Raw genomic sequence first — 23117 nt, 5'->3', positions numbered from 1 at the left:
GGTCCTCGAGTTCTTTCATCAGTGCTGCAATACGCTCTGCCAGTAGCTGAACGTGCACACACTTTCCACACTAATACAAGCCAGACACACCAGAGTCGTTGACCTCCCACATCAAGAACGTAGCAAACTGAACCAGCTTGGCAGTCATGTCTTCACCCTCTTCAACTGTGGCGTAATCACTTCCACTCAAATAGCAATCACTTACCTTCCCGACCGGCTTGGCGTTCCGACTTCACTTCCGCCCAGCTCCTGCCTCTCTAATGAGAAAAGCAGGTTTAGGTTCACGTGGTTCTGACCCTGACATGTTCACCCACAGTCACTACTGAAATATAGATCGTGTTGATTGTAATGTCAGACTGAGGAGATTATCCCTGGGTAAAATATAAAAGGTGGTGCTTGAATGGTATTCTGCTTCTCGTGCTGCTGTGGTCTCCAGCACTACATGGATATGCAGTTTTGAGCCGCAATATCTGAAATGCAATTCTGCTCTCTGTCCCCTAGTTCACATTGAGACTCATTCACCCATCAGCCCTGTACTCAGTGACTACTCTGGTTTCTGATGTGGAAATACTTGCATTTTCATATTCTCATTCTGCTGAGGTCATGTTTCCAATCTGACACATTCCGTAAGAACATTTAACTGATTTTATTCAATTGTTAAATTCACCTGAATCTTTTCCCTTGAGTAATCCCATCTTCTGGGTTTAAGTTGAATGTGTTTCCGTCTGTTTCTCTCCCTGACAATGAATAAGAGCTCTGCAGTGTCAGGGATGCCAGCCTGATGTAGTTTCAGAGCCAATGAATTCTCTAGATTCCCAATCCTCTTCACCACATTGTATGTTTCCTCTTTTGATTCGATGCCTTGTCACTCATGGATGCCTTGTCCTCCCATGAATATGATTCATCTTTTTGGGAGAATTTCTAATATTCTCCAAATTATCCAACATAAATTCCTGCCATTGTAGCTCCGTGGTCTTCCCTGCTTGGCTCCCCTTCCAATTAACTTTAGCCAGCTCCTCCCTCATATCTTTGTAGTGATATTGCTCAATTATAATAACATTACATCAAGAAGAGAGCTATAGATATAAATCGAAATAAGGTGTTTTGAGAGATGGGACATAAAGAATAATTGGCAATTTTTGACTAGATACAAAGAGAGAGGATATAGATGGGGACATGTGAAAAATGTGTAAACTAGGTTATTGAAAGTAATAGATGCACATCCCTCAATGTTTTGGCAATTCCTGTGTGCTGTGATACTTTCTACAGTGCATTTATAACAGAGTAATGTGTTCAAATGCTGGGTCTGATGCCAGAATTTTTCTCTCCAATGATATGACAGACACTAGCTTTGGAAAGCACCCAGCAGGCCAATATATTGAAGTCCCAGTAGAAAGGGGATTAACGGAAATACGTTGGGACACCAGAAGAAAGAATGTACAACACACAACCTGATAAGAATGTGAAGTTAGAGTAGAGAAATCCAGAAAAGGATGGAACACTGCGAGAAGGGGGACATGTCACATTACATGAGCATCAAATAATGTTTTATAAATTTTATACATCATGTGCATCATTTTTCAATAACTGTGTCTCCGTTGTTCATTTAGAATGTGTTGTGCACATATGAAAAATATCTGCACACACACATTGATTAAACAATGTATACAAAATCATTTTTCTGCCATTGCAATGGTCCTGTTGTCATGTTACCAGGATACATGAACACCAACTGGCCACCAAAATACATGACCCATTATCACTATATTCCATAATACAGACAGAGAAGGGCATCACTTTGACTGGAACAACACACACACATACGAAGACACGCAAGGACGTTCTCAGAAGAATGGCATTCTAACCAGAAGTCCATCAATAAATGCATCAATTTGGATCCTATCTACCTTCTCTTCTAATAAACAACCGGAAATGACATCACCCACCTTCGGGAAGGAAAACCCATAAATAGAGAGACAGGACAAACCACCAGCGCTTCAGTGGAAACTCTCACTGATGATGTCACCTAATCATGGTGACGAAACATCTGAAAACAAATATTCATGCTCAGTGAGCTAACTTGCATACATATAAATGATTATTTTTCGTTAATTAGTGGAATTTAGGAGTTCTCTGTCACCCACCTTTTATCAGATTATGATGCGAGGCGAGCTTTTCTGGATGTGTTGTTTTAATTAACAGAGGGGTTCGACATTGATGTCATCACAGTTTGGGGCCTTGCTGGGGACTTGGACAGACTTGAACAGATTTGTGGTACAAAAGGTCCCAGCAGATTCCAATACATTGCAATTAGTGACCTGGATCTTCACATAAAACCGTTAGGAAAATTCATTTAATTTTGTTAACTTGTGGTTGGTTGAAGTGAAAGTGAAAGAATTGTTTTTTTAACATAACTAAAGAGGTTCCCAAATTTGCCAAGGAAGTTTACAAAGTCAGAGCAAGGAATATTTTTATAATTAGCAAATAGGTTGGAATTGGGTCTAACCAGGGACAAAAGGAAAGCTGAAATTGTAACGGAGATGGTCAAGCACTTTGGTGTGTCAGAGAAACAGGCAACTGCAGTAGGGTTAGAAAGAAACTTAAATTGCAAATCTGGCAACTGGAGTTAGAAGGTGAAAATAGGGACGGAAACAGAGAGAGAACAAAGGGAATGGGTAAGAGAGGAAAAGAGAGAGATAATTTGAATTTCGGAAGTTGGGAAGTTAAATGAACAGGATCGAGATGAAGGGATGTATACAGCTATGATAATACCTTGTCATATTTCGGTGAGAAAAATGTAAATATTTTTATTTCATTTGAAAAACAAAATGGCTCAGCAGATGATGTGTCCAGTGAACTTGTGGGTAACGCTCATTCAGACCATGCCAGTGGGCACAGGAGTGAGGTATTTGCAGCACTGCCAGATGAGGGGTCAAGAGATTATTCAGATGTCAGACTGGCTATTTTGATTGGTTATGAATTGGTACTAGAAGAATATAGGCAGAGGTTCAGAAATATAGAGACGGAACCAGGTCAGGCTTATGCTGAGTTTGAAAGAATTAAACACAGTCATTTTGGTAGACAGGTGCTGGCCTTAAAAATGGATAAGACCTGTGAGGCTCGAAGGGAGATTATTCTGCTGGAGGAGTTTAAAGACGCACTTCCAGAGATGGTAACAATTCATGGGAATGAAACGAAATTTCAAGAAGTGAGAAGCGCGGCAGAAACGGCAGGTAAATACGCATTGGTGCATGAGATGAAATTTAGCTTCTGGGAGGATTTTCATCCTGTGAAGGATAGAAACTGGGAGAAGGGGAGATCACACACTACAAAGCGAAAAATAGCGCTCAATAGTTTACTATAGGTGAAAAAAGAAGCCCAAGGGAGTTGAAAGGAGGTGAAAGGCCGATTGTGTTCTCACTGTAAGGGAGTGAAACACATACCATTACAGTGCCGATGGTTTAAGAAAGGCACTGGGAAAAGGAGCTTTCACTGCAGTAAGCTGGGACACACCGTGCTGGGGGTTGAAGGGAGACACTTTGGGAAAAGGTGTGGTAGAAGAGGCTAAGCCAGTGGCATTAGTGAAACTGTTAAAGAAGACCCCAAGTCTCCAAGGAGCTGTAGGAGAGTGCACAGCCTAGATACAGAGTCAGTACCTGGGCTCTATAAAGAATTCGCCTCTATGGATAAAGTTTACTCAGAAGATGGGGGGCGGGGGGGGGCGGGGGGAGGTTCCAGGGGAGGACGATAAATTATAATTTTCTGAGATATGGGATCTGCGCAGTTGCTAATAGTTGAGAAGTGAGGTGCCAGAAAAGCACAATAGATCATGCAGCATCTGAAGAGCAGGACAATCGACATATCAGGTATAAACCCATCGTCAGGAATGTGGTGGGGAACAAGGGAGCTGAAAGATAAATAGGAGGGTAGGAGCTGGACTCGCGGGAGGGTCACTGGGAGGGTGATAGGAAGATGTAGGTGGGAGTGATAGTGATATGTCGGAGGAGAGGGTGGAGTGAATAGGTGGGAAGCACGATGGATAATTAAGACAGTTCAAGAGGGCGGAATAATTTGAATGGTTGGATCTGGCATAAGGTTGTGGGAGGAGAGGTTTGGAAATTGGTGAAGTCGATGTTGATGCGGTATAGTTTGAGGGGTCCAGCTGTCCTACCACCTATCCACTTCACCCTCCTCTCCGACCTATCACCATCACACCCCACCAGCATCTACTTATCGTCTTGCAAGCTACCTTCCACCCAGCTCCACCCCCACCCTCCTATTTATTTCTCAGCCCCCTTTTCCCTCCCTTACCCCCCACTTATCTGATAAAGAACTTGTGCCTGAAACGTCAACTCTCCTGCCTAAGATACTGCCTGATCTGCTGTGCTTTTCCAGCCCACACTATTCAACTCTAATCTCCACCGTTTACAGTCCTCACTTTCTCTCAGCCCCTAATAGCAAGAGATGGAAGGATTTTCACTCTTTCTGACGTGTTACTCAAGAGTGTGATAATTTGTGGAATTGGGACAGAAATTCAGGTTGGGGACAGAAACATCACATTGGAGTGCCAAATCAGGATTGGGGAAGTAACAGTCAGAGTGAGTGACAGTGTCAGTTCCAGGAATACAGTTTGTTCTTGTGAACGATTTAATAGGATCCAAGGTGGGAGAGACCTCTTATGGTGGAGAAGTCAAATGAAAACTAGGGAACTGAGGAGTTAAAAGAAATATACCCAGGAATTTTCCAGACTGTGTAGTAACAACATCCCACTGTCATAAGTTACAGCAGGAAGGAAAAATGAAAGAAAAAGACAAAGGAGTTGATCTTCAGGTAACTGACACCCTGTGTGATGTCACGGTGCAGGGAAACCTGAACGTGGAGAAAAACGGTAGGTTAGTGCAGAAGGGAAATGGGCCAAGTGCACTCGATCGTTTGACTGGTAGCATACCGTGTTATGGGTAGCACACGAACTAACTGCAGGTGGTCACCTAGGTGTAAGGAAGACTCAAGCTTAGGTGCAGAAGCATTTCTAGTGGCCTGAAATGCTCAGGGACGTGGTTAATTTTTGTTTTACATGTCATACATGCCAAATAGTGGGTAAGTCACAGGCAATAAACAACCAGCACCTTTGTTGCCAATTCCTGCATTCGAAGAACCTTTCACGTGGGTTCTGATTAATTGTGGAGCTCCCCTTTCTAAAGTAAAATTGGAAACCAATATTTGCTGACCAGAATGGATGCGTCTCCCAGATTCCCAGAGGCAATTCCATTATGGAGTGTTTAGGCAAAAAGCGAGGTAGAGGAGTTGGTAGCTTTTTTTACTCGCTGTGGGCTCCGCAGAGAGATTCAATCAGACCAAGGGTCTCATTTTACCCCTCAGCTGTTTTAGGAAGTCATGGATAGCATAGGCATACAACACGTCAAATCAAGGGCGTCCCATCCTGAATCCCAGGGAGCATTAAAAAGTTAGCATCAGACACTGAAGACCATGTTAACAGCGTACTGTCAGGATTGGCCAAATGATTGGGATAAAGATGTCCCAGTAAATTGCTTATCATCGAAGATGCCCCAAATAAATCTACTCCGTTTACTTCCTTTGAGTTAATCTTCATACATGAAGTGAAATCCTTTGAAATTAATTAAATCTAAATTGACTGGACCGAAGTCAGAGATCTCACACTTGGATTATGTATGTGAGGTGAGGGAGAGATTAGACCGAGTAGGTGAGTGAACTAAACAGCACCTGAAGAGGACACAGCATAGAGTGAAGCAGGTGGGGGTGACGTATTAGTAGTTTAAATAATGCTCAGGATACCCGAAGCCAACTGAATTAGAATACTATTGTTTGGACAGCTGGAAAGCAATCAAATTATGAGAATTATTGTATCATGGGGAGTAAGTGAACTCGGCATTTGGAACACTGGAGAGAGAGCTACTGCCATCCAACAGCAGAGTAACTGCTGTAAAGCAGGAGTGCTAGCTGGCCATCTCAAACACACTCTATCAAAGATACATGTTCATGACAAACCTACTTGCAGTAAAACAAAATGTGACCCAGGGAGATCAGCAGCTGGATGAGTGAGCACAGTGGGGAAGATAGAGAATGTGTGGTCTTGAGATTGTAATGTTTAATATGGGGTTTGGTGGAACAGCATATTTTTACAGAGTTGGAAACAGATAGTAAGTAGCTAAGAAAAGAGGGGCTTGTATTTGTGAATAGTTGTTGTTCAGTGTTCACTACTAAAGTTAAGAAACTAATTTGTGAATGTTTGTTTAAATTGTGGAATGTCGGAGATTTGTGTCGCTCATATTTTAACAGTTTACGAGGTGAGGCGAGCCTTTCTGGGTGTTTGGTTTTAATTAACAGAGGGGTTCGACTCCACCTTGTAAATGTCCATCCACGCTAACCCCATTTCCCTGCAGTTGGCCCATATCCTTCGAGTCCTTTCCTATCCACATATTTATCCAAATGCTTTTGAAATGTTGTTAATGTACCCCCTTCAACCACATCTGCTGGCAGCTCATCCACGTACCAGCCTCTGTGTGAAGAAGTGGCCCCTCAGGTTCCCTTTTATTCCTTCCCTCTAACCTTAAACTGATCCCTTCTCATCCTCGATTCTCTACACCTTGGAAAAAGACGGAGAGCATTAACCCTATCCATACCCCTCATGATCTTATACAGCTCGATAAGGTCCCCCCTCAGTCTCCTGCACTCTATAGAAAGGTCCTAGCTTGTCCAACCTCTCCCTATAACTCAGACCATTGGGTCCTGGCAACGTCCATGGGAATTTCTTCTGCACTCTTTCTAATTTCATAAAATGCTCCCTATAACAAAGTGATAAAAATTGAACAGAATACACCAAGTGCGGCCTTACCAAAGTCCTGTAACTGCAGCATAACTGCAACATAAATTCCCAACTTCCATACTCAATGTCTGGCCTGATGAAGGTCAGTGTGCCAAATGCCTTCTTCACTGCCCTGTCTACATGTGACTCCACTCTCAGAGAACCGTGCTCCTGCATACCAAGGTCTCTCTGCCCACTACACCCCATAAGGCCCTCCCATTCGCCGTGCAACTCCTACTTTGAGTTGAGTTTCCAAAATGCAAGACCTCACGTATCTATATTAAATTCCATTTGCCATTTCTCGGCCCACTTCCCCACCTGATTAAGTCCTGCTGCAATTTCTGATAAACTTCCTCACTGATCATGTTAACTTATTTTAGTGTCATCTGTAAACTGACTAATCATACCTTGAACATTCTCAACCAAATCATAGATAACAAACAGCCATGGACCCAGCCTCCAGCCTGACAAGCATCCTTCCACTAAACCATCTGCTTCCTACTATCAAGCCAACTGTGTATCCAATTGGCCAGTTCCCCAGCATTCCACGTGATGTAACTCTCCAGAGCAGCCTGCCATGTGGAACTTTATCAAAGGCCTTACTGATATCCATAGAGACTATGGTTACCACTCGGCCCTCATCAACCTGCTTGGTCACTTCATCAACGAACTCTAACAAATTTGGGGAGCATGATCTCCCACTCACAAGTCTATGCTGACTGCTCCGAATCAAATCCTGTGTAAGTAATGGGTGCAGACAATGGTATGCTGTCCTTCATTGTAAGATGATTCAGTACATAAGTAATGCCATCTTCCTGCTGTTGTAGGGCCTTGCTGAGAGCATGGTTGGGACACTCCCTACGGATTTGATCTCCTTTGTAAGGAATCATCTCCTTACCACAGACACGAGTGATGGTATCACGAGGATAGAGTAAAGAAGCTGAGTGTTTAATCACTAGAGGTGTGAGAGAAGAAACGGTGACGTTAAACACGAGGAGTGACAGCGATCACTTACTTCCAAAAGAAACATGGACAGGGTGAGAAATTCCAGACTTTACCCAGGATTGATTGGTTTGATTTATTGCCACGTGTACCTCAGTACAGGGAAACACTTTATTTATGAGCAGTGGAGGCAGATCATAGTAAACATGGCCAGACAGATCAGAGGGTAGAAATAGACTCGGACAGAGTAAGGCATACAGGTGACGTGCACTAAACAAGATCAACATGAACAAGATCAGCATTATTTGAACTTAGAGAGTCCATCCATCCGTCTAACGTGACTATCCTAATAGTTTACATGCCTAAATTAACTCTCCCCACGTTATTGTTCAGTCGGCATGTGAACCCGTACTGAACGCCATGTTGTTCACAATCCCCAACAGCAGCCACAATGCTTTCCATCTGAAACAGGTAGCCATTCCCACCAGCTTCCACCATCATTTTAGAGCATCAGTTAGGAGACAGCGAGGACTGTTGATGCTGAAGATCAGAGTAGACGGTGGTTTGCTGGAAAAGCACAGCAGGAGAATCGATGTTTCGAGCATAAGCCATTCATCAAGAATCAGCATCAATCACCTCATTCTGCCCCTGTGTAAGGGCATTGAGGTGGGAATGGCCTCCTACTGTTCCTGTGTAAGTGACTCAAGGGTTTCTTCCTCGTCCGATTGGACAGGACCAGGGGCCTGATTGGGTTTCCCCTGGTTCCTGTATGACAGCTCGATGTGCTCACTAGTGTGATGATGCTGGAGCTTTAAGAGTTTATTTTGTTCTGGTTTCTTTTACGAGAGAGATTGAATGACCGTTCCCAAGCTGGCTAGTTAGGACTACTTGAGTAATTAAATAGTGAGGCCTTAGGTTTATTTTAATGCAGAAGGAATGGGTATGGTCAGCTCTCACAGATTAGGATTTCTGGGTTTTGCTTTCTCAGTAACATCAGAAATTATTGGGGTCTCCACCGAATTGAAAGCTTTAGTGAATGACTCCTGGCTGCTACTCTCTATGAATTTTCTCTTGGTGCTGTTTTTAAATCCTGAATTGGAGAAATATTTGTGTCATTCAGTGTCTGAATATTCCTTTTTTTTCTAGTACTGGAACAATTCATTAGTAATAGTTCTTTAATCTGTTATTCTTAATTCTTCTTTCTTTGGTTTTATTTCATCTATCGTGTTTACATAAATGGTGTTATGGATTAGATTAGATTAGATTAGATTAGATCACTTACAGTGTGGAAACAGGCCCTTCGGCCCAACAAGTCCACACCGACCCGCCGAAGCGCAACCCACCCATACCCCTACATTTACGCCTTACCTAACACTACGGCCAATTTAGCATGGCCAATTCACCTAACCCACACATCTTTGGACTGTGGGAGTAAACCGGAACTCCCGGAGGAAAACCACGCAGACACGGGGAGAATTATGCTTCACACGGAGTTGTTTGACCCGCCACATTGCATCTGGAATTGACACTTTATATTTTCTTTAAAATAAGAGAACATTAGAGTCTAGGCTACCACCTTCAAATATTGTTGAGGGGCTCTGGTGTGGCCCATCACACTAAAATCCTTCTCTTCCTGAGAATTATTTTGGAGGCACTGAATGGGCTGTCCCTGTTCCTCTCCAATAGTGTCAATGGGCTGAACGAATTCCTCATATTCCTGTGAAACCAGTGTGAGGTGTGGAATGAACTCTTATTTTACTGTGGCTCTGTGCAGTGTCAGACAGTCCTTTATATGAATGTTATGGACTCTTTAAAAGCACAAGCCTCAATGGAGTCCATGTCTTGCTGCACATGGACACAGTCCAGTTTAGAACCTGACAGGGGCGTCAAATTATTCTAAACATTGTGGAATCCTAGGTGACCATCCCCACTTCGGATCTTATGGTGGGGAGGGTGTGGGTGGGGAGACATTGATGAAGCAGCTGAAGCTGTTTGTGAAGAGGAAGCTACCCTGAGGATCTCCACAGAGGTGACCCAGGACTGAGATGATGAACATCTTCCTTTGTGCCGTGTTTGATTCCAAACACTGGAGAGTTTTCTCTGATTCCCATTAAGTTCAGATTTGTTAAGCTCCTTGATGTCAACAGAAGTCAACAGAAGCCTTGATATCAGGGCCAGTCATTTTTACCTGACCCCTTGTGTTAACCTCTTTTGTTCATATCAATAAGCCATGGTATAGGAGCAGCAAGGGTTTTCTTCAAACAGGTGGCGTTGAATGTCAGGATTTCTCTTCTCAAGAGTGTTCAGGGAGCTCGATGACTGAAAGTATTTGAAGAGGAGGTAGATGGATATTGACCTGTCAGAGATTTGAGGGCGATGAAGAATTGGGTTTGAAAGAGGGTTTGAGACCAAGAGCAGATCGTCATGATCTTAGTGAAGGGAAAGTCAGGTTTGAGGAGTGAACGACCTGCCCCTGTGTCTGATGTTCTCACATGCTCTTATTGGAAAGTTAGTGGGTGTTATTTTCATGGATGTTCTGTTATTGAATGTTGCCGTCAGGGAGACCAGAGGATTGTGTGAGCCATCGCTGGGTGAAGTATGGGGGCTGTATTCATCGTGAATTTGGGTCTAAAACATGACCAACAAATGGAGCACAAGTCGCAGAGAGGGGAAGCTCTGTAAAGAGAGATGAGGGGCCTCTTTCATACCCAGCCTGGGTTTTTACAATTACATTTCTCAAATCACCTCAAAGCGTGTGGGACAGTCTTGAAGGGCCGAATGATCTCCTCTGTTTCTGCTCACCAGGTTATAGAAGTAAGTAGCCTCTAAATGCTCCTGCCTAACAGGTTTAATGGGCTGAATGGAACACAGGAACATGGGATTGAGGGACAGGAGTGAGTCATTAGATACGTTGAATCTTCTCCACCAGGCACTAAGATTGTGGCTGATCAGGTTGGGGTCTCAGCCCCACTTTCCTGTCTGCGTCCCATTATCCATGACTCAGTTCCCTGTCAAATACTTCACGAACGCGACTTTCAATCAATCAATGTGAACATAGAGACCCCTACAAGATGATTAGGGGTTTAGATAGGGTTGACAGTGAGAACCTTTTTCCGCTTATGGAGTCAGCTGTTACTAGGGGACACAGCTTTAAATTAAGGGGTGGTAGGTATAGGACAGATGTTATGGGTAGATTCTTTACTCAGCGGGTTGTGAGTTCATAGAATGCCCTGCCAGTAGCAGTGGTGAACTCTCCCTCTTTATGGTCATTTAAGGGGGCATTGGATAAGCATATGGAGGTTATTGGGCTAGTGTAGGTTAGGTAGCTTCGGTCGGCGCAACATCGAGGGCCGAAGGACATGTACTGCGCTGTATTTTTCTATGTTCTATGTCCCAAGTAAACGTCCAGTGAAGAGGATTCGGATTTGAAACGTACTTTCAGAATTTTCGTCATCCCTCTGACAGAATCAGAGTCATGCAGAATGGAAACAGACCCGTTAGTCCAATCTGTTCACTCCGATCAGATATCAAATCTGATCCAGTCCCATTTGCCAGCATTTGGCCAATATTCCTCCTCTTTCAGATAGTTTTTAAATGTGCGATTGTAACCGCCTTCACCACTTCCTCTGACAGCACTTTCTGTCCACACACCACTCTCTGTGTGAAACATCTAACTTCAGGTCCCTTCTAAATTATTCGTCCTCTGCCCTCCAACCTATGCTCTCCTGTTCTGGGATCCTGGGGAGCAGAACATGGCTGTTTAGAATAACACTCCGGGGGAAACACCTCAAACTAATCAACCTCTCCCTGAAGCTCAAACCTCCAGTCCTGGAACATCCGTGTAAATCTTTTCTGCAGACAACTGATTTGTACACAGTATTCTTAAAATGGCCTCACAACATCCTGTACAGATACAACATACCACCACAACTCCTATACTCAATGCTCTGACTGATTAAGGCAAATGTGCCAAATGTGTTCTGTACCTGCATTAGACTCCACTTTCAAGGAACAATCTACCTGCAGCCCTATGTCCATTTGTTTCACAACACTCACCAGGCCCTTACCATTAAGTGTATAATTTCTGCTCTGATTTACCTTCCCAAAATGTGTAACCTCGTATTTATCTAAATTAAACTTCATCTGTCACTCCTTGCCCCTTTGTCCCATCTATTTGTGGTCTTGTTGTACTCTGAGATAATCTCCTACACCACCTTTCTGATGTCATCTGTAACCTTACTAACTATGGCCCCAATATTCACATCTAAATCCTTGACATAAATGATGAAATGTTGTGAACTCAGTCCTGATTCTTACAGCACACTGCTGCTCACAAGCCTCCAGTCTGAAAAATACCCCTCTTCCTTCAAGACAATTGTGACTAGCTTCTTCTGTATCCCCATGTGACCGAACCTTACTAACCTGCCTACCAATTGGAATGTTATGAACACCTTGCTGAGGTCCATATAGACAATGTCTACCCAACTGCCTTCATCAATCTTCTTTGTCACCTCTTCATAAAACTCAATAAAATTAATGAGACATGATTTCCCATGCAGAAAGCCACGGTGTATATACCGATCAGCCCTTACCTTCCCAAATGTATGTAAATGCTATCCCTCAGAATCCCCTCCAACAACTTACCCACCACTGACATCAGGCTCACCGGTCTATAGTTCCCCGGATTTTTGGGTCACTGTTTCCTTTTCTAGTCCCACTCCTCCACTGCTCACAACAAATGTTAAATGTAACCAGGTCGGTGACATGGCCGATGATATCGGTCTCAGACTGGGTCAGAGTCAGTTTTAGGAACAAGTCAGGCTAGTATCGTTAATCTGTTCAAATAGCACGTTTATGATCCAGAGCAATGTTACTCCAACTATGATGGAAAGCTGAATGACAAACTGTTTGGATATTGCAAATAAAGAACCGTTATTTCCCGTTCTAAATACACTGACACACACACACAGACACACACACACACACAAAGTAGATTAGATTACTTACAGTGTGGAAACAGGCCCTTTGGCCCAACAAGTCCACACCGACCCACCAAAGCGCAACCCACCCATACCCATTCCTCTGCACTTACCCTGGCACCTTACACTACGGGCAATTTAGCATGGTCAATTCACCTAACCTGCACATTTTTGGATTGTGGGAGGAATCCCACGCAGACACGGGGAGAATGTGCAAACTCCACACAGTCAGTCGCCTGAGGCGGGAATTGAACCCGGGTTTCTGGTGCTGTGAGACAGCAGTGCTAACCACTGCCACCATGCCGCCCTTAAAATAAACAAAATTTCTGCAACCTTCTCAAAATATTAGTGTAACAAATGACAAAAGGAAAAATTGAGAGATTGTCCAAAATGTTATTCTGCTTCTGAAGATATTGTACTCACACAGCTGCTAGCAATGGGATTTTATCCTGGGAGAGTTGGATTTGGCTGAATTCCCTTTGCATTAGGCTGGCGGGAGGTTCCAGGTTAGCACAGTGGCTCAGTAGTTCGCACTGTTACATCACAGCATCAGGGGCATGAGTTCAATTCGAGCCTCGGGCGACTATCTGCGTGGAGTTTGCATCTTCCCCCCTTGTCTGTGTGAGCTTCTGATGGGTGCTCCCGTTTCCTCCCACAGCCCAAAGCTGTATAATTCAAGTGGATTGGTCAAATAGTCCATAGTGTTCAGCGATTTCTACTTTAGGTGCACTAGTCAGTGGTAACTGTAAGGGCATGGGAAGGTGACTGATTGGAGGGTTAGTATGGACTTGTTGGGCCGAAGGGCTTGTTTCCACACTGCAGGATTCTATAAAAATAAGAATGGTAATGATGACAGTAGAGTTTTGTTTTAGCTCGCACACGTTACTGTGATGAGGAATAATGAAGGAGAGAGAGTGCAATAGGCCGTTTCTTCTCGGGCAGATGACACTTTCTCCCTCTCTGAGTTGAATCACACAATAATGTCATTCTCTCCCAAACTGGGCCATGTGAGGTCTCCTTGTACATTGTCCAAACTATGTCTCCATCACATTCCCTGTTCCATGTCGGTGCATCATTGCTGCTGTCATACACAGAGCCATACCCTGAGCAGAAAATGGTCTCGATCGATTTGAAGATATGTTTATATGGCCCTGCGTCATTAAAAAATAAAATGTTTAATGTATTCAGAATACATAGAACATGGAACATAGAACAGTCCAGCACAGAACAGGCCCTTCAGCCCACCATGTTGTGCCGACCATTGATCCTCATGTAAGCACCCTCACATTTCTGTGACCATATGCATATCCAGCAGTCTCTTAAATGTCCCAAATGACCCTGCTTCCACAGCTGCTGCTGGCAATGCATTCCATGCTCTCACAACTCTGTGTGTAAAGAACCCGCCTCTGACATCCCCTCTATACTTTCCTCCATCCAGCTTAAAACTATGACCCCTGTGTTAGCCATTTCTGCCCTGGGAAATAGTCTCTGGCTATCAACACTATCTATGCCTCTCAATCTTGAATACCTCAATTAGGTCCCCCTCCTCCTCCTTTTCTGCAATGAAAGAAGTCCGAGCTCTGTCAACCTCTCCTCAGAAGAGAAGCCCTCCAGTCCAGGCAGCATCCTGGTAAACCTCCTCTGAACCCTCTCCAAAGCATCCACATCTTTCCTACAATCGGGTGACCAGAAATGGACGCAGTATTCCAAGTGCATTCGAACCAATGTTTCATAGAGCTGCAACAAGATCTCACGACTCAAACTCAATCCCACTGTTAATGAAAGCCAAAACACCATGTGCTTTCTTAACAACCTTGTCCACTTGGGTGGCCATTTTAAGAGATGTATGTACCTGCACACCAAGATCTCTCTGTTCCTCACACTGCCAAGAATCCTATTCTTAATCCTGTACTCAGCTTTCAAATTCGACCTTCCAAAATGCATCACCTCGCATTTATCCAGGTTGAACTCCATCTGCCACCTCTCAGCCCATCTCTGCATCCTGTCAATGTCCCGCTGCAGCCTACAACAGCCCTCTACACTGTCAATAACACCTCCAACCTACGTGTCATCTGTAAACTTGCTTCAATCCCCTCATTCAAATCATTAAATAAAATTACAAAGAGTAGAGGCCCAAGGACAGAGCCCTGTGGAACACCACTCACCACTGACTTCCAGGCAGAATATTTTCCTTCCACTACCACTCGCTGTCTTCTGTTGGCCAGCCAATTCTGTATCCAAACAGCTAACATAGATACCTGTGTTAAAATGAATGTTTTGTTTTAACAAATACAGAAATTGCTGGAAAAGCTCGGCAGGTCTGTCAGCATCCAGATGCTTTTTACATGATGTAGTTGTACCAGCCTCCACCACTTCCTCTGGCAGCTCATTCCATACGCACACCATCCTCTGTGTGAAAAGGTGTCCCTTAGGCCTCTTCAAAACCTTTCCCCTCTCACTTTCCACCAATGTCCTCTAGTTTTGGACGCCCCTAAACTGGGGAAAAACCTTGACTACAAACCCTATCCATGACCGTTCTGATTTTATAAACCTTTCCTGCTGCGAAATGTGACTCCAATCAACACGAATGGCTGTACTTTCAATAATCCCGGGCCGAAATGCTGAAATTCAACACCCACACCTGTTCTTTCTCCATCAAGTCACAATTCTAAAACCAGTTTAATCAGTTTGTTCAGATATATTAGGAGACCTTCTGTGGGATTTACACCTAGACCTTTGTGCCCGGAGGTAGGGACACGAGCACCACTCGGCAATACCCATAAAGCTGTAACATTATTCTCCTGTGTGTTTGTCCATCAGCCTATTATGACATGCTGTGACATACCTCTGCAACAGGCAGGACATGAATCCACACCTTCTGGTCCAGAGCTAGGAACACTACCAAACAATTTCAGGAATTGGAATCAAACCCAGAGCCATGACTCAGAGGCACGGACATTACCCACGACACTACTATACCCAGATTTTGGGTCACATTATAAGGGGCAGCGTTCAGCTTGGTGTGGATTTATTATAATCAGGTTACCATTACTGAACTACACAAAACATTTTGTTTTGTTAAACAAGTGCAAGATCGAAATTAACTATGAACATCTTTAATCGCTATTATCTGTAGTCTGCAATATTAGGGACAGAAATCCTGCAGACATACTCTGCCCAGTGAAGGCTCTCAAAAATAGATAGTTATTACTGAACACCAGACACGGAGAAAGACCATAATTTCTGGTCCCAAAACACCGATCAGTATAACCCAACTCTCACGTGTGTCTGCCCTCTGCCTAAAACCATGAAATGATACCAGGCCGCTGATTACTGTCCAGCCTCTCCTCCCCACTGACTGTGTCTGCAATCCGTCCCTCCTCCCCCTAACCACACAAGGCAAACGAAGCTCAGGGTCTTTGTGAAAATCAAGGCCGGAGTGTGCAGGCCTCCTGGAGAGGGGTGGGCATTTTAAAATTAAACGGGGAAGGTGAGGAGGTGGTAATATCACTCACTGGCCGAGGCGTGGCAGATGGAATTTAGTTTGGATTAATGCGAGGTATTGGATTTGGTAAATCAAACAAGGGTAAGACTTATACAATTAAACGTAGGGCCTTTGGCAGTGTTGTAGAACAGAGACCGCGGCCATCAGGTATAATTCTTTAAAAGTTGCATCTCATATAGATAATGTGGTTAAGAAGGTGTTTAACACAATTGTCTTCAATGGTCAGACCTTTGAGTATCGGAATTGGGACGTCATGTTGAGGTTGTACAGGACATTGGTGAGACCTCTCCCGGAATACTGTGTCCAGTCTGGACATCCTGCCCACTCATTCCATAGGCACACCAGCCTCTGGGTGAAACAGCTGCCCTTAGGTCACTTTTAAATGTTTCCCCTCTTACAACTATATCCTCTAGTTTTGGTGTCCACCACCCTTATAAAATACATTGACTATTCACTTTGATATTATTGATCTTGATGTTATTAAGCTGGAGAGGGTTCAGAAGAGTTTAACCTGGATGTTGCTGCAAATGGAGGGATTGAGCTATAAGGAGAGGCTGAATAGGTTGGGACATTTTTCACTGGAGAGTGTGAGATGGAGGGGTAAGTTTGCAGAGGTTTATAAAGTGATGAGGGGTACAGATAAGCTGTAGGGCTGATGTCTTTTCCCTAGAGTTAGGGATTCAAAACTGAGGGATATTTTAAGGTGCGAGGAAAAAAGATTTACAAAAGTCAGGAAAGGTAATTATTTTAGACAGAAGCTGGCTTGTGTGTGGAATGAACTTGCAGAGCATGTTGTGAAAACAGGTACAGTTACAATGTTTAAAGGACATTTAGATCAGTACATGGATAAGACATCAGTTTGGATGGTGCTGTGAGCAGCTGCCCTCTCCCTCCCCCTCTCTGAGTGAATCCCTGTTGGTTTTCACCCTCTACCAATGCCGGTGCAGTGGCGTGGGGAGGCCAGCAGAGGGAGGCATTGCATCACTTTCAGCACCACAGAGACTGCCAGACCTGCCCCACACAGGGACACACAGATACACACACAGCAATTGTTAGGACACGGCATAGATCTCATCTGGTAATTTAAACTAAACATGAATAAATGCTCAATTCGCCTCATAAACTGTTGAAATATGAGTGACAGAGAACTCCCAAATTCCACTGTTTAAATAAAAACAACAATGTAGTTTTTAACACTGAAAGTGAACTGAAAGAGACCCTCTATCTCTTAACTGCTAATAACCCGACCCAGCTCTACAGCAATATACTGTTTCTGGGTCTGCCATCCTCGCATATCACAGGTACTTGTAAGCTCTCAGTTCAGAGCAGCATTCACCCTGGCTTAAAGGTACAGTACACACTTTCACCTTCATCCCATTACACCCTGATGAATATAGATAAGTGGAACCTATCCGGATTTTTCTTGCTCTGTGGTTTGTCAATATTTCATCTACTCTGTCTCGTATATGTCAGGACTTTTGTTGTTCCATTGACAGTATGTCATTATTCGATTCTGTCCTTGGGAATATATCAGTATTTCACTTGCTCACACTCCTGTGTGTGGGGCAGGATTTCAGTTGTTTCATGGGGACTGTGACACTATGACAATCTTAATGTTTGTAAATGGTACCAAACCTGCAAGTATTGTAAAGTCTATGGAGGACAGTGTGGAACTCTAACAGGACAGTGACACGCTGGTAGACGGGGATCAACGCAGAGCAGTGTGAGGTGATGCACTTTGGTATGAAAGATAAAGACAGTTTAAAACAGGCTGTGCCATTATAAAGGGGCTGCAGGAACAGAGTGCGCTGTGTGTATATGAGCACAGATTGTTGAAGATGTCAGGACAAGTGGGGAGAGCAGTAACTATCACAGATTAGTGTCAGTATCTGAGCTGTTTATAGGGGGCGGTGAGGGAGGGAGCCTCCGTGCTCCCTTCCTGGGAGGTGGTGGTGACGATGTGCTGTGAGCCCACCCTCCTGCCCCCCGAGACCGTGGGGATTCCATTTGTACCAACTCGACACAGAAGGGAGATGGCATCAGGGCCACGGCTTCTAAGTTGTGCCGGGAGGGAAACGGAGCTGCCAGTGGGTTTAAAGTGAGAGTTGCCCCTCACTGAACATTGCTCCTCACTCGGTCGGTGGGACGTGGATGTTTCAGAATCCCCACATGAGGCTTCCAGGGTCGTACCAGGGTCCTCCCCACATGGCGAGGTGAGGGGGGTGAGGGAATGGATATCGGGCACTCCACCACCCGGCTTGGCCCTTTCGGTCCAACTGCAAGCTGTTTCTCCTGGAATGGGAGAAAGGGAGGGTGGAGTGGGTGGCCCTGCTGTGAGTGCCGGTGTACGTGGGGGACATGGGGAGGGGTTCGGATGGAGTCAGTCCACAGGGTTGTATCCATGAAGTGTTATTAGTGTGAGGGGTAAAGTGGACGGAGGGAGTGAGAGAGAGGGAGAGAGAGAGCGGGAGAGAGGGGGGACGGGGGCGAGAGAGAGAGAGAGTGGTGGGGTGTGGGGGGGGGGGGGGAAGGTGCCATAACAGATATACAGTGAGCAGAGAGAATACAGTGACCCTTATCCTGACAGAGCGGGGAAGGTTATTGATGCTTGTCCTGTATTGCTGGACATTTCTGCAGACCGCAGATACTGCACTGAGCTGGGTGGGGAGCTCAGACCATGCTCAGTGGGTCTGGTGGTGTGGCTCCCTCTGGGAAGAGAATGGTCACCCTCTGTACTAGCCCATCCACCAGGACCGCCGTGGCACCAGTGCCAGGGGTCACAGAATACCCAGGGGCACGCATGATGGGTGGGAGAATCGGGCTGGTATTGAATGAGAGGGACACCATGGGTAGTTAATGAGGTGAGTTCAACACGATAGCACCAAGAAATTAGCACAGCCTCGTGTGGATGATCCTTCTATTCCTGGGGCCGCACGGTGGCACAGTGGTTAGCACTGCTGCCTCACAGCGCCATAGACCCGTGTTCAATTCATGCCTCAGGCGATTGACTGTGTGGAGTTTGCACGTTCTCCCCGTGTCTGCGTGGGTTTCCTCGGGTGCTCCAGTTTCCTCCCACAGTCCAAAGATGTGCGGGTCAGGTGAATTGGCCATGCTAAATTGCCCGTAGTGTTAGGTAAGGGGTAAATGTAGGGGTATGGGTGGGTTGCACTTCGGCGTGTCAGTGTGGACTTGTTGGGCTGAAGGGCCTGTTTCCACAATGTAAGTAATCTAATCAATGCACTGGGGTGGGGTACACAGTCCTACATGCTGGGAGGGTAACTGCTCCTGGGTTACAGATCAATGCACTGGGGTTGGGTACACAGTCCTACACGCTGGGAGGGGAACTGCTCCTGGGTTACAGATCAATGCACTGGGGTTGGGTACACAGCCCTACATGCTGGGAGGGTAACTGCTCCTGGGTTACAGATCAATGCACTGGGGTGTGGTACACAGTCCTACATGCTGGGAGGGTAACTGCTTCTGGGTTACAGATCAATGCACTGGGGTGGGGTACACAGCCCTACATGCTGGGAGGGTAACTGCTCCTGGGTTACAGATCAATGCACTGGGGTGTGGTACACAGCCCTACATGCTGGGAGGGTAACTGCTCCTGGGTTACAGATCAATGCACTGGGGTTGGGTACACAGTCCTACACGCTGGGAGGGTAACTGCTCCTGGGTTACAGATCAATGCACTGGGGTTGGGTACACAGCCCTACATGCTGGGAGGATAACTGCTCCTGGGTTACAGATCAATGCACTGGGGTGTGGTACACAGTCCTACATGCTGGGAGGGTAACTGCTTCTGGGTTACAGATCAATGCACTGGGGTGGGGTACACAGCCCTACATGCTGGGAGGGTAACTGCTCCTGGGTTACAGATCAATGCACTGGGGTGGGTACACAGCCCTACATGCTGGGGGGGTAACTGCTCCTGGGTTACAGATCAATGCACTGGGGTGGTGTACACAGCCCTACATGCTGGGAGGGTAACTGCTCCTGGGTTACAGATCAATGCACTGGGGTGGGGCACACAGCCCTACATGCTGGGAGGGTAACTGCTCCTGGGTTACAGATCAATGCACTGGGGTGGGGTACACAGTCCTACATGCTGGGAGGGTAACTGCTCCTGGGTTACAGATGAATTCACGGGTGATCACTGCACAGGTCTCTGTGCTGGTCAGACTGTCTGGTTGAGATTTATAGATAATGCAGTGATGTGGTCAGTGCAGCTCACTGTGCTGGATGGATATGTAGCCTGTGCACAGTACATCATGTTGGTGGATGGGGAGAAAGGTGATGGACAGGTCACGGAGCTCCCCGGAACGTTCTGTCCCTGACATTCTATAACTGACATTCCGCGGAACGTTCTGTCGCCGACATTCTATAACTGACATTCCCGGAACGTTCTGTCCCTGACATTCTATAACTGCCATTCCCCGGAACATTCTGTCCCTGACATTCTATAACTGACATTCCCCGGAACGTTCTGTCCCTGACATTCTATAACTGCCATTCCCCGGAACGTTCTGTCCCCGACATTCTATAACTGCCATTCCCCGGAACATTCTGTCCCTGACATTCTATAACTGACATTCCCGGAACGTTCTGTCCTGACATTCTATAACTGCCATTCCCCGGAACGTTCTGTCCCCGACATTCTATAACTGACATTCCCCGGAACGTTCTGTCCCTGACATTCTATAACTGACATTCCCCGGAACGTTCTGTCCCTGACGTTGTTTGTTTGTGAACGGCCGACGTCAGTGAATTGAACAAACGATAAGATCCCGAGGGAAGAGATCCCGTTCCAGGGAGGAGGAGACACTGTTCCGAAGGCCCCTCAGGCAGTTAAAGGGGTGAATACGTTTTCCCTGCGTTTACATTTCTCCACAACACAGGATCGACCACAATTTAGACCAAAATACAGAAATTCCCAAACTCCGTTTGTCTTCAGGAAACTGGGAGAGAATCCTTCAGGACAGCAACGTTCCCACCCTCCGTATTAGGAACTGGGAAGGAGTGACCTGTGTCTGCTCTCGAGTGATCGAGTGTGTGGGAATGTTCTAGAAACCATCTGTCCTTATGGATGTGTCTCTGTGTGTTTGGGGAGGGAGGGTTTCTTGTGGTTTATGTCACATTTTTGTCAGTAATTCCGACCTTCCCATTTGTTATTCCAGCTCCAATTATTTTAATAAATCCCTGAATACAGGGACACATTTGAAAATCTCACTGGGTCCCCGATCAAACGGGTCCCTTTGCCTCCAGGCTGATGGATAATGGGTTTGTTTTCCTTCCTCACAGTTAACGTAGTGACCATCTACGTCCTGCTTTATAAAGATTGTGGATTGTCTCCATGTGTCAGACGTTACCTGGGGGCCATGGCAGCGGCGGATCTCCTGGTCATTATCCTCGACCTGATCCTGAGACACATTCCCATTGTTTATCGGGAACAGTTTTATTTCCTGAGGGACTCCGTCCCCGTGTGTAATATCCACGCCGTCCTGCTTTATGCAGCCACTGACTGCTCTGTCTGGTTCACCGTCACTTTCACCTTTGATCGGTTTGTGGCCATTTGTTGCCAGAAGCTGAAAAGTAAATATTGCAGTGAGAAAACGGCGGCTGTGGTTCTGGGAGCAGTGACTGTGCTGAGCTGTTTAAAGAACATTTCCTGGTATTTTATGCTCACGGCTCGGTATTGGCTGGTGAACACCCCCTGGTTTTGTGATGTAACAGACGCTGTTCGAGTCTCCAGTGTCTGGGTCACAATCGAGTCCCTCCACCACATTCTAACCCCGGGGGTCCCATTTCTCCTGATTCTGCTGCTCAATGTTCTCACCGTCAGACACATTTTAGTGACCAGCAGAGCCCGCAGGAGACTCCGCGCTCACACCAATGGGGACGCTCAGTCTGACACTGAAATGAGAAACCGAAAAAAATCCATCATTTTACTGTTTGTGATCTCGGCCAATTTCATCCTGTTATGGTCAACGTTAATGCTGTATTCTATATGGTACCGGATGTGGTGGATTGGGTATCGGCCTGTGTATCTCCATCCCTTTGTGCGGAATTGGGCTTCATGCTGCAGCTCCTCAGTTGCTGCACAAACACCGTGATTTATGCCGTGACCCAGACTAAGTTCAGGCAGCAGCTGAAGAATGTGCTGAAATATCCCTTCACCCAAATCCATCCATCCATCAAATTCCCTCATTAATCACACCATCCGGGATTTTCTCATTTCAGTTCAGTGTTTCAGCGATGGAGCAGCCTGTCGCTATGGTAACAGACTGAGGGGAGCGCTGGTTTGTCCCTCCTTATCCCACAGGGGGGTTACAGGGAAACATTTCAATGTTTCTCACAACTCAGGGGCCAGTGAGAAAAGGCACCATCCCACTGACTGTATCCATCACTTCCATTTGTAACCAATAAAAATGCTGATGAAAGCGTGCCGAGCAGCAGAGGACCGATGTTGTTGTGTGTCTTTGTGTTGGAGAAGCTGAGCTGGAGAGAGACAGACTCAGCCCCAAGTCCTGGTCCTCAGGGAAGGGGAGGGCCCCGCGCCCTGAGCTCAGGAGCTGGGTTTAACTCCCTCTGTCCCCCCAACTCCAACCCAGCCTCCCCATTACCTCTCCCCTACTCTTTCTCCTCAATTCTCTCTCTCTCTCTCTCTCTTTCAGCACACACTCTCTTTCTCAACCCTCTCCCTCATCCCCCCCTCTCTCACACACACACCCTCCAACCCCGGTTTCTCCACCTGCCTCCACTTTCCCTCTCCCCCTCTCTCTCTCTCATGCCGTCGCAGTCTCCCTCCCACAATTCCATCTCTACCCCATTTTCCCCACCTCCA

The 23117-nt window shown here is 45.8% G+C and overlaps 1 long non-coding RNA gene across 1 annotated transcript; it reads right to left on the bottom strand.

Moving 5' to 3' along the window:
- Positions 1–13381: 13381 nt before the first annotated feature.
- On the bottom strand, positions 13382–22103 carry LOC132809915 (uncharacterized). The gene is made up of 3 exons (XR_009642630.1): positions 21643–22103; positions 14931–15023; positions 13382–13916 (listed from the first exon to the last, which is right to left on the bottom strand). It is a non-coding gene; the product is annotated as an uncharacterized LOC132809915 (long non-coding RNA).
- Positions 22104–23117: the final 1014 nt, after the last annotated feature.

The sequence above is a fragment of the Hemiscyllium ocellatum genome, unplaced genomic scaffold (genome assembly GCF_020745735.1).
Source record: "Hemiscyllium ocellatum isolate sHemOce1 unplaced genomic scaffold, sHemOce1.pat.X.cur. scaffold_1408_pat_ctg1, whole genome shotgun sequence".
Classification (NCBI taxonomy): domain Eukaryota; kingdom Metazoa; phylum Chordata; class Chondrichthyes; order Orectolobiformes; family Hemiscylliidae; genus Hemiscyllium; species Hemiscyllium ocellatum.
The sequence above is the reverse complement of the archived record's forward strand: the minus strand, read 5'-3'. Positions and strand labels throughout refer to the sequence as shown.